Source organism: Papio anubis, chromosome 7 (assembly GCF_008728515.1).
Source record: "Papio anubis isolate 15944 chromosome 7, Panubis1.0, whole genome shotgun sequence".
Classification (NCBI taxonomy): Eukaryota; Metazoa; Chordata; class Mammalia; order Primates; family Cercopithecidae; genus Papio; species Papio anubis.
The window spans coordinates 49,461,941-49,472,715 of record NC_044982.1 but is presented as its reverse complement, the minus strand read 5'-3'; the positions used below and the strand labels follow the sequence as shown (position 1 = coordinate 49,472,715).

Genomic DNA, 10,775 nt, shown 5'->3' with positions numbered 1-10,775 from the left:
GGGCCTTGAAAGAGGTAATTAAGGCAAAATGAGCTCCCACGGTGGGTCTAATCCAATATGACTAGTGTTCTTATAAGAAGAGGAGATTAGGACGCACACAACACACTTACCGAGGGATGACGCCATGTGAGGACACAGCATAGAGGCAACCATCTGGAAGTCAAGGAGAGTCCTCAGAAGAAACCAAACGTGCTGACACTTTGATCTTGGACTCTAGCATCTGTAACTCTGAGAAAATAAAATTCTATTGTTTAAGCCGTCTCTCATTGCAGCTCCAGCAAATGAATATGCCCATCTTAAGAATTAGTAAAAGAGGCCAGGCACAGTGGCTCATACCTGTGATACCAGCACTTTGGGAGGCCGAGGCAGGTGGATCACTTGAGGTCAGGAGTTCGAGATCAGCCTGGCCAACATGGCAAAAAACCCCATTTGTACTAAAAATTAAAAAAAAAAAAATATATATATATATATATATACACACACACACACACACACACACACACACACACACACACACACACATACACACACATATATATATATTAGCTGGTCATAGTGGCGAGGCATCTGTAGTCCTGGTTACTCAGGAGGCTGAGGCAGTAGAATCCCTTGAACCTGGGAGGCAGAGGCTGCAGTGAGCAGAGATCAAGCCACTGCACTCCAGCCTGGATGACACAGTGAGACTCCACCTAAAAAAAAAAAAAAAAGAGGAAGAATCAGTAACAGAAAAATAAAATAAACCAAAGAAAGTAAGTAGTAGGAATTAGCAAAGACAAAAGATAAAATTAATAGAATAGAAAACACCAAAATAGTAGGGAAAAGCCAAATACTGATGCTATGAAAACAGCAATAAAATAAATAAACTGCGATTTGCCTGAATAGAGAAAAGAGATAGAAAACATGAAAGATTAAGAATGGGAAGTACAGAGCTACAAATAAATGCAAAACAAAAGAGATGAAAATAATTATAAGAATACACCATGTAAAAGTCTCTGACAGCAATTTGATAACCTAGAAGAAATGACTTACTAACAAAATGAGCAAAATTAACCCAAGAAGAAATTTAAAAACTTTAAAAGAGTAATTAATATATAAAATATTACAAAGGTAATTGAAGATGTGGCACTAAAAAAATCTGATTATTTAATAGCTGAAGCTTTTTTATTGAAAAAAAAGTATTCAGTAGGTCATTCAAAGAGAGTTTGCAGGCCTTGAAGCCAGGAACTCTAAAGGCTATGACAAGAGATTGAAGTTCTCCATAGGATGCCATAGTCATTCAATAGTGCTATGTTTTCCTGAAGGGATATAAGACTTAGCCACTCATAATCATACTAGGCCGTGATTGGTGATGTGGGAAAGTAAATACATGTCTCAAAGTTTTAAAAAATTTAAAAATTAAAAGTGTTGATCTTACAGCTGAATGCAATCTAACAGTTAGCAGAGATAATTCTAATATCGTTTACATTATTTCAGATTATAATAAAAGATGGAAAGCACCCCAATTTGTTTTATGATGTTTATATAAGTGTAATACTAAAATTTGACAAAGACAGTCAAGAAGAAGGGATCACCATGGGAGAGGGAGCATTAATCTAATTTATAGTATTAATGTAAAAATTCTAAATGAAATATAAACAAATTGAACCCAGCAATATATTAAAAGAATAATATTGCATGGCCATCCAACAATGCAAGGGTTCAATATTAAAAACATATATATATAATTTATTATATTATGTAAGAAAAATAATATCAAATACTAAAGCACCTTTAATAAAATTTGATAGTGATTTCTAATTTCAAAAACCTCTACATAGAACAGATCAAAACTATGTGAACACAATTATAATTATTGGCTAAAAATTAAATGCAAATGACTTTCTAGATGATAAAACACTAAAGGACAGTCCTATTAAAACCAGAAAAAAGCCAATTCAATGTTGTTTTGTAGGTTTAAGAAAAAGTATTAGGAGAAGAAAATAAAATGGAAGTAACCAATATAGATACCAGAAAATAAAAAAGCTAAATGTATTTGTTCTTGCTGATCATATAGTTGAATACCTAAGAAACATAAGTTTAAAAACTACTGAATAGGGGACTTGGCGAGGTGTCCAGTTATAACGTACACATAACTTATTATTATAGCAATAAAAAGCAACAGAATGATGCAAAAATTTCATTTAGAATAATGAAATAACTTAGAATATTAAGGCATTTATTTAAGAACATAGCTATAAAACCTATATGACATGTGAAAATTGAAACCTTTTGCTCTTTGAAAGATAATTTCCAACAACAATGTAAGCAGATTACAACACATAAGACAAACCACAGACTACAAGAAAATATTTGCAATGCACATATCTGACAAAGGTCTTGCATCTCAGCTATATAAATATCATTCGTAACTCAACAATAAGAAAACAAACAGCCCAATAAAAAAAGGGGGCCAAATATTTGAATAGAAAAAAATCACAAAAGAAGATATACAAATGGGTCGGGTGCAGTGGCTTTCCCAGCACTTTGGGAGGCCAAGATGGGTGGATCACTTGAGATCAGGTGTTCAAGACCAGCCTGGCCAACATGGTGAAACCCAGCCTCTACTAAAAATACAAAAATTAGCTGGATGTGATGTGATGGCACATGCCTGTAATCCCAGCTACTCGGGAGGCTGAGGCAGGGGAATGGCATGAACCCAGGAGGCAGAGCTTGCAGTGAGCCGAGATCGTGCCACTGCACTCCAGCCTGGGTGACAGAGTGAGACTCCATCTCAAAAAAAAAAAAAAAAAAATACACGAATAAATGCTCAAAGTAATTAGCTACCTGGGAAATGTAATTTAAAATCACAGTGAGATGGAACTATATATCCACTAGAATTTACTACAATTGAGAAGACCGAGAATGCCAAGGATATACAACAATTGGAAATCTCGTACAGTGACAGTGAAAACGTAAAATAGTACAAGTTTGGAAAACTTTTGACAGTTTTTTAAAAATTTAAAGAAGCCCCTGCTATATGATTAAACAATTCTAATTCTAAATATTAACTGATAAAAAAAGAAATATATGTCTACTGAAAGAATTGTACACTAATGCTTATGACAGTTTTATTATGAATAGCAAAAACTGGAAACAGCTCAAATGTCCATGACTAGGTGAAGAGATAAACAAAATGTGGTAAATCCATGTAACTGACTTCTACTCATCAATGAAAAGAAACTACTGATACATTTTAAAAACCTGATAAATCTCAAAATAATTATGCTGAGGAAGCCAAGTACGGAAGTGATTTTATATATTATTCCATTTTTATGAAATTATAGAAAATAATTTATAGGGACAGAGAGCAAATTTGTCCCAAATCTATAAGGAGGGGGTTTGGGGGAGAAGAAAAAAATGAATTACCCAGTGACATGAAGAAACCTTTGAGGGGGATGAAAATGTGAAATATGAGAATTTCAGGAATAAACAGACGCTTCTAAAAACTCATAGAAAAAAGCAGAAGGGCTATAAAGGATCAAGAATTGGAAGGACATCAGAACACTCAATCATAATGATTCAAATCAAAATGATATCAAATCTAGAATTTTGTAACAAATTACAGTAATGATCAATTATGAGGAGTTACAAGAAGCGGTTTTTGTTTTTTGTTTGTTTATTTTTTGGGGCAGAGTCTCACTCTGTTGCCCAGGCTGGAGTGCAGTGGCGCGATCTCAGGCCACTGCAACCTCTGCCTCCTGGGTTCAAGAGATTCTCCTGCTTTAGCCTCCCAAGTAGCTGGAATTACAGGCACCTGCCACCACACCCGGCTAATTTTTGCCCTCCCAAAGTGCTGGGATTTCAGGCACGAGCCACCAAACCTGGCCAAGAAGCATATTTTTATTTCACCATTCATGCCTACTTCCTCAGAAAGCTACTGGAAAATGTATTCCTTCGAAATGAATTTAAGCCAAATGAGAGTAAGACATGAGATACAGATAAGAAGAGCTAAAAACAGGTTAAAAAGCAACAGAATTCCTGGGAAGATCATGAAGCAGACTCACAAAACGACAGTAGTGTGGCAGATCATAGAGAAAGAAGGGATGTAAGAGGATGTTTTCCAGAGGAAAAAATGAATTTATAGATTATTCTGTATACCTGGTGACATTGAGAAGAGATTTACAGCTCTACCAGAGAGTTTGAAAAAGAATTAGTGTTAAGTACCTGGGGAAGAAATACAAGCAAAGAAAAAATGAAGCAATTATTAAGTCTAGGAAAAGTTTTATAAAAAGGAAGTAAAACAAACAGTTTCACAAAAATAGGCAGTAAAGTCCTAGTACACTAAGGAAGTATGAATAATATTTGCATAGTCAAAATAATGTAACCAAAATAATAAAAGTTGAGATATACCTACATTGGTGGAAGAGAGAGGAAGTGTGTGTTTGGGGTGCAGGTAGTTATAGAAGAGCTAAATATTCCTCTGCTCTACTAGGAAGTCATTGAAATTGACTGATGGTGTCCACAACTGAAATTTTAAAACTAGTTGTATTAGTACGTACTTTAGAGATATGGATGTAAATGACAGAAGAAAGAGCCAAAACAACACAGAGCAGTTGCCACCGAGGAACAGGTACCACGAAGGTGGGGAAGGGTGGGGTAATTTCTGTTTTTCTCTGTAAGTGTTTATAGTATAATTTGACTGTATTTTGATTATGAGAGTGACAGGATGTTACTGATATTTTTTGAAGTCTTCGCTGCCAGTTGTGTGAAAAGGGAAAGAACAGAAATAGGGAGAATCTTTAGAAGGTGTAATGGTGCAGGCAGAAGATGACAATGCTTGGTCTAGGTTGGAGCACCAGAGATGGTCAGAAGTGGTGGAATTAGAGATATATTTGTTGATGATAAAATTGACAGAACTTGCTAATCTACTGAATATGGAGAGTGAGGGAAAAGGGAGTCGTGAACGATTCCTAGGTTTTTGACTCAAGCAGGTATATGCTTGAATGGTATAGTCATTTATTAAAATGGAGAAAGCCTGAGAACTAAATGTGACAGAGGAATCCATACTTCTGTTTTGGACATGTTGAGTTTGAGAAAGTGATTAAAGGCAAGGACTCTGGAAGAAATGACTTGAGTTTGAATCCCAGATTCACCACCTACTAGCTGTGTGACCCTGAGTAAGTCATTTAACCTCTCTGTGTGTCATTTTCCTCATGCGTGAACTATAATAGAAATAATAATTTATTTGCTTCATAAAGTTGTTGTAAGAATCAAACTGTTAATTAATTGGCAGGGATCATTGTGTGATTCACGGATTTATTCCAAGTGCCTAGAACAATGCCCGGAAAAGAGTGGGTGCTTAAAAAATACTGCTGAATGAATGAATGGATGTCTATTACACATTTGAGAGGAGAGGTTGAATAGATATGTAGACGTACAACTCTGGAAATTAGAGCCAGACATAAGTTGGGAGTCATCGGTAAATAGGTATTAAGAAATACCTATTTAGGCCGGGCGCGGTGGCTCAAGCCTGTAATCCCAGCACTTTGGGAGGCTGAGACGGGTGGATCACGAGGTCAGGAGATAGAGACCATCCTGGCTAACACGATGAAACCCCGTCTCTACTAAAAAATACAAAAAAACTAGCCGGGCGAGGTGGCGGGCGCCTGTAGTTCCAGCTACTCGGGAGGCTGAGGCAGGAGAATGGCGTAAACCCAAGAGGCGGAGCTTGCAGTGAGCTGAGATCTGGCCACTGCACCCCAGCCTGGGTGACAGAGCCAGACTCCGTCTTAAAAAAAAAAAAACAAAAAAAAAACCAAAACCTTTTAAATACATATTAAATACGTAGTTAAGAAAGCAGCTATAATATAAGGAAAGTTCTCCAGATCTTAAAACATACTACAGCTGCAACATTTACGTGTGTTACTAGTATAAGTACTGTCTGACAGATCATTGTTACAGAAAAGATAGTTCAGAAACAAATGCATTAAAAGCGTATCAGGCTGGCGTGGTGGCTCATGCCTGTAATCCCAGCACTTTGGGAGGCCAAAGTGGGTGGGTCATTTGAGGTCAGGAGTTTGAAACTAGCCTGGCTAACATGGTGAAACCGAGTCTCTACTAAAAATACAAAAATTAGCTGAGCATGGTGGTGGGCGTCTGTCATCCCAGCTACTCAGGAGGCTGAGGCAGGAGAATCGCTTGAGCCCGGGAGGCCAAGGTTGTGGTGAGCAGGGACCGCACCATTGCACTCCAGCCTGGGCAACAGGGTGAAATTCCAACTCAAAAAAAAACCAAAAGAAAGAAAGAAAAAGCATATCAGTTGGAATAGATTATTCAAATAAACAATGGAGGTGGGGAAAATGAGAATATGCGGGGGATGGAGGGTGGTGGTGAAATCCAGTCAGATGTTTACATTAAATTACAGCCAAAAAATTCAACATAGGCTAAGGAATTGAAAGTAAAATACGAAAACAAAACCCCAAAACTGTTGAAGGAATTATGGGCAAATATTTACACCAATCTTGAGATGGGGAATGTTAATGCCATGGAAGAAATCACAAAGAAAAAAATAGATATTATTTTTAATAGATGACATAAATATTTAAAACTTCTGAACATTAAAAAGTCATAAATGAAAATTTTAAAATGACAAACTGGAAAATATATTTGAAATATGACAGATAAATGATTAATATTACATCATTATAATTTATTAAGAAAAGTAGGTTGCAGCCAGCACATCAAGGTTACTGACTTTTTATGATGTTTGGTGGCTGTGAGATTATAGAAGCATACGAATATGATCTTTATTAAGACGAGTTATCTAGTGAAATGAGTGTTGATAGTGAGGTGGAATTTCAACTCTATAGCTGAATTTATTATGCCCAAGATCTTGGTGATGTCATCAGGGAAGAAGAACATGAAGAAAAGAACTCTGGGAATTTGGAATCTTCGAGTAGTAAACTAAATCAGAAGAGGCTAATTGTCCTTTCAGATAGTGAGGTCATCCAGGTTTCAGATGGCTCAGAGGTCATCACTGTCTGATGAAGATAGTATTTATAGATGTAAAGGAAAGAATGTTAGAGTTCAAGCACAAGAAAATACCCATGGTCCTTCTGCTTCTCTTCAATCTAATGAGCTGGTTGATAAGAAATGCAAGAGTGATACTGAAGAGAGATCAGGTATAATCTGAGAGCTCATGATTATAGAGGTCAGTTCAAGTGAAGAGGAAGAAAGCACCATTTCAGAAGGCGATAATGTGGAAAGCTGGATGCTACTGGGATGTGAAGTAGATGATAGAGATGATGAAATCTTTCTCAACCTTGCGGGATGTGAAAACTCTGTTACTGAAGGAGAAGATGGTATAAACTGGTTCATCAGTGACAAAGACATTGAGGCCGAGATAGCTAATAACAAATCACCTGGAAGACGCACCCAGAGATATTATTCAGCCAACAAAAACATTATCTGTAGAAATTGTGACAAATGTGGCCATTTAACCAAAAACTGCCCCTTACCAGGAAAAGTTCGTCGCTGCTTCCTGTGCTCCAGGAGAGGACATCTCCTGTATTCCTGGCCAGCCCCCCTTTGCGAATACTGTCCTGTGCCTAAGATGTTGGACCACTCATGTCTTTTCAGACATTCCTGGGATAAACAGTGTGACTGATGTCATATGCTAGGTCACTATACAGATACTTGCACAGAAATCTGGAGGCAGTATCACCTAACGACCAAACCTGGACCATCCAAAAAGCCAAAGACCCCTTCAAGACCATCAGCCTTAGCATATTACTGTCACTGCATGCAAAAGGCAATTCTGGACACAAGTGTCCAGAAAGAGAAGTGTATGACCCGTCTCCAATATCTCCATTCATCTGCTACTGCGATGACAAATATGAAATTCAGGAGAGAGAAAAGAGACTAAAACAAAAAATAAAAGTACTGAAGAAAAATGGAGATATCCCAGAGCCATCCAAGCTACCTTAGATAAAAATAGCAAATGAGAACCCCCATCATTATATAAGGAAGGGCCGTGCCGCGTGGAAAAGTAACAGGTGGCCTCAATAAAATAAGGAAACACAAAAAGAAATGAAGAACAAGAACAGAAACTGGGAGAAGCACAGGAAGGCTGACAGACATGTGAAGTGGATGAGGATTTTCCTAGGGGCCCCAAAACCTACTCTTCTCCTGGCAGTTTTAAAACCCAGAAGCCTTCCAAGCCCTTTCACCATTCATCACATTACTTCACATCAAGAGAAGACAAGTCTCCCAAGGAGGTTAAGAGGGGCAAGAGAAGAAAAAGGAGAGGTGCTTGGAAGATGATGACAATGATAACTTATTTCTTATTAAGCAGAGGGAAAAAAAGGTCTTAAGCTGTCAGGCAGCCTCTGATGTGGCTTTCCTTTGTTCTTTTGGCCTTTGTGTCTATAACCTTCTGGCATTGTGATTATTATCTGTGACTAAATAAAGTGAGTTTTGTTTTTGTTTTTGTTTTTGTTTTTTAATTTCAGCCATTCCTAGATTTACTGAACATCCGTGGAAATCTCAACTCTCTAAGTCCAACAGGTTACTAGGTAAGAAAGTAGAAAGATAAACCTGGACTTCTCCTGTTCCAGGATGTCATCTTTACTCAGAATCCTAGGGCTAGGAAGAAGAATTCATCTTTTCAAGAAAGCTTTTAAAAAATACTTTGGGGAAAAAAAAAAAACTTATCAAAGATAATTCATCCTCAGCCTGAGTATGAAATTAAATCCTTGTAGGAAGAGAAATTAACACTAAGAAAAAGTCATCAGTATTTTTCAACTTTCTTTTTTACACTGGAAAGGACAATAACAATAAATGTATATCCAGCTTTTCTTGCTGCTGAAGCTGTTTTCAGAATCTTCCTTTGGACAAAACATCACAAGCTGACTATAAAAACAAAAATGTCATCATTGAAGCCCTGAAGAGGCAGGGAATTGGACCTCAGCAAAATAGAGGTGAACAGTCCATCCAGTATAAATGTCAGAAAGCAGATTTCCTAAAACAAGTGAAAGAGACATAAAAAATTTTCACATAATCACAATGAAATAATTTTTTACCACTTCTACAGCGATGTTTCAAGTGGACAGTCACTCAGATCTATAGAGATGAATATTACTAAAAAAATTGTTTTGTTCTCTTATATTTTTTTAAACTACCTCAAAGTTATACAGAATTTTCTGGTACTTGTAGATCTTTTGTACTTCTCATACCCTAATGTCAGAATAAGAAAAATAAAATATCTGAAATAGAAATAAAAGTATAAGCATACTGATAGAAGAATTGACAGAATAAATAAATAGAAAATTCACAGAAGAAAAATACAAATAAATAACAAACATATGAATAACTTTAATCTCTGGCAATTAATCAAAACCATATAACTGGGCAGAAAACATTTTTTGTATCAAATTAGCAAAAACTACAAAAATTATAATATTCAGTGTTACCAAAGACGTAGAGAAATTAGTACTCATAACACATTTCAGATGGGAAAACTCTTTAGTAGGAGTCTTGAAAATAAATATCAAAAGCTTAAACTTTTTTTAGCATCTTTCATTCCAACGTTTCATGTTTATGAAATTGTTTCAAGAAAATTAAAATATGCCATTAAAAGTAATGGTGCGAATCTGGTATTTTTTAATATGAAAAGATGTCCAAAATAGATTACTAAGAGCAAAAAGGGTACAAACATAGTGTACTGTGGTCCTGTTTTGTTCCAATATGCTGTCTGAAAGAAAGATCAAAATGAATACATTGAAACCCTAGAAATGATTATCTTTTGGTGGAAAAATTGGGGGTGACTTTATTTCAAATTTATACTTTACATATGCCAAACTTTCTGTAGTGGATACATTTCATAATTATAAAACATTTCAATTAAAACTTCAATATAGTACTATGTAGGATATTTCTATTAGAAAAATTTACTAAGATAGTTTGAGATTCAAAATAATGGTTGATGAAATGTAATATTATAATTGAAATTCATTCATGATAAAAAAAAATGGATCCATGCAAAGATCATCAAAGAATATGAAAGCCATGAGGTGAAAAATTGATGGGGAACTTTATAATGGTTGTATCAGTGTGGCAACACTTGGGCTCCTGGATTAAGTTTTAGCACCACTAAAGGTGGGACAATCAGACATTATGTGTCTTGTATTGTGATACAATAGGATGTACCTGGCACTACCCATATATATTCTTGAAGAAAGAAAGACAGGAAGGAAGGAGGGAAGGAAAGAAACAGGGAAGGAAGGAAAAGAAGGAAAGGAAAGGAAAGGAAAGGAAGGAAGGAAGGAAGGAAGGAAGGAAGGAAGGAAGGAAGGAAGGAGGGAAACCTAAATCTAATCAAGTTTATATACCTAACAGTTAACAAATAATATAGGGGGATAGAAAAATAAGCTGAACAATGTCACCAGGGAGCTAATAGACAAATCAGAATGTGAGAAAATCAGTAAGATTAGGCCGGGCATGGTGGCTCACGCCTGTAATCCCAACACTTGACCTCGTTAAGAGATAACGAGGTCAAGAGATGGTTGCTACCATCTCTTAATGGTGAAACCCCGTCTCTACTACAAATACAAAAATTAGCTGTGTGTGATGGTGCATGCCGGTGGTCTCAGCTACTCAGGAGGCTGAGGCAGGAAAACTGCTTGAACCTGGGAGATAGAGGTTGCTGTGAGCCGAGATCACACCACCGCACTCCAGCCTGGGTGACACAGCGAGACTCTGTCTCAAAAAAAAAAAAAAAAAAAAGACCTAGTCCTTTT

General features: G+C 36.6%; 1 non-coding gene and 1 pseudogene across 1 annotated transcript; both read left to right on the top strand.

The window, feature by feature from the left end:
- The first annotated feature begins 1,184 nt into the window (after window positions 1–1,184).
- Window positions 1,185–1,311, top strand: LOC116276220. Its single transcript, XR_004185650.1, has one exon. It is a non-coding gene; the product is annotated as a small nucleolar RNA SNORA25 (small nucleolar RNA).
- A 5,427-nt stretch (window positions 1,312–6,738) lies between these two features.
- Window positions 6,739–10,555, top strand: LOC101009659 (annotated as a pseudogene).
- Window positions 10,556–10,775: the final 220 nt, after the last annotated feature.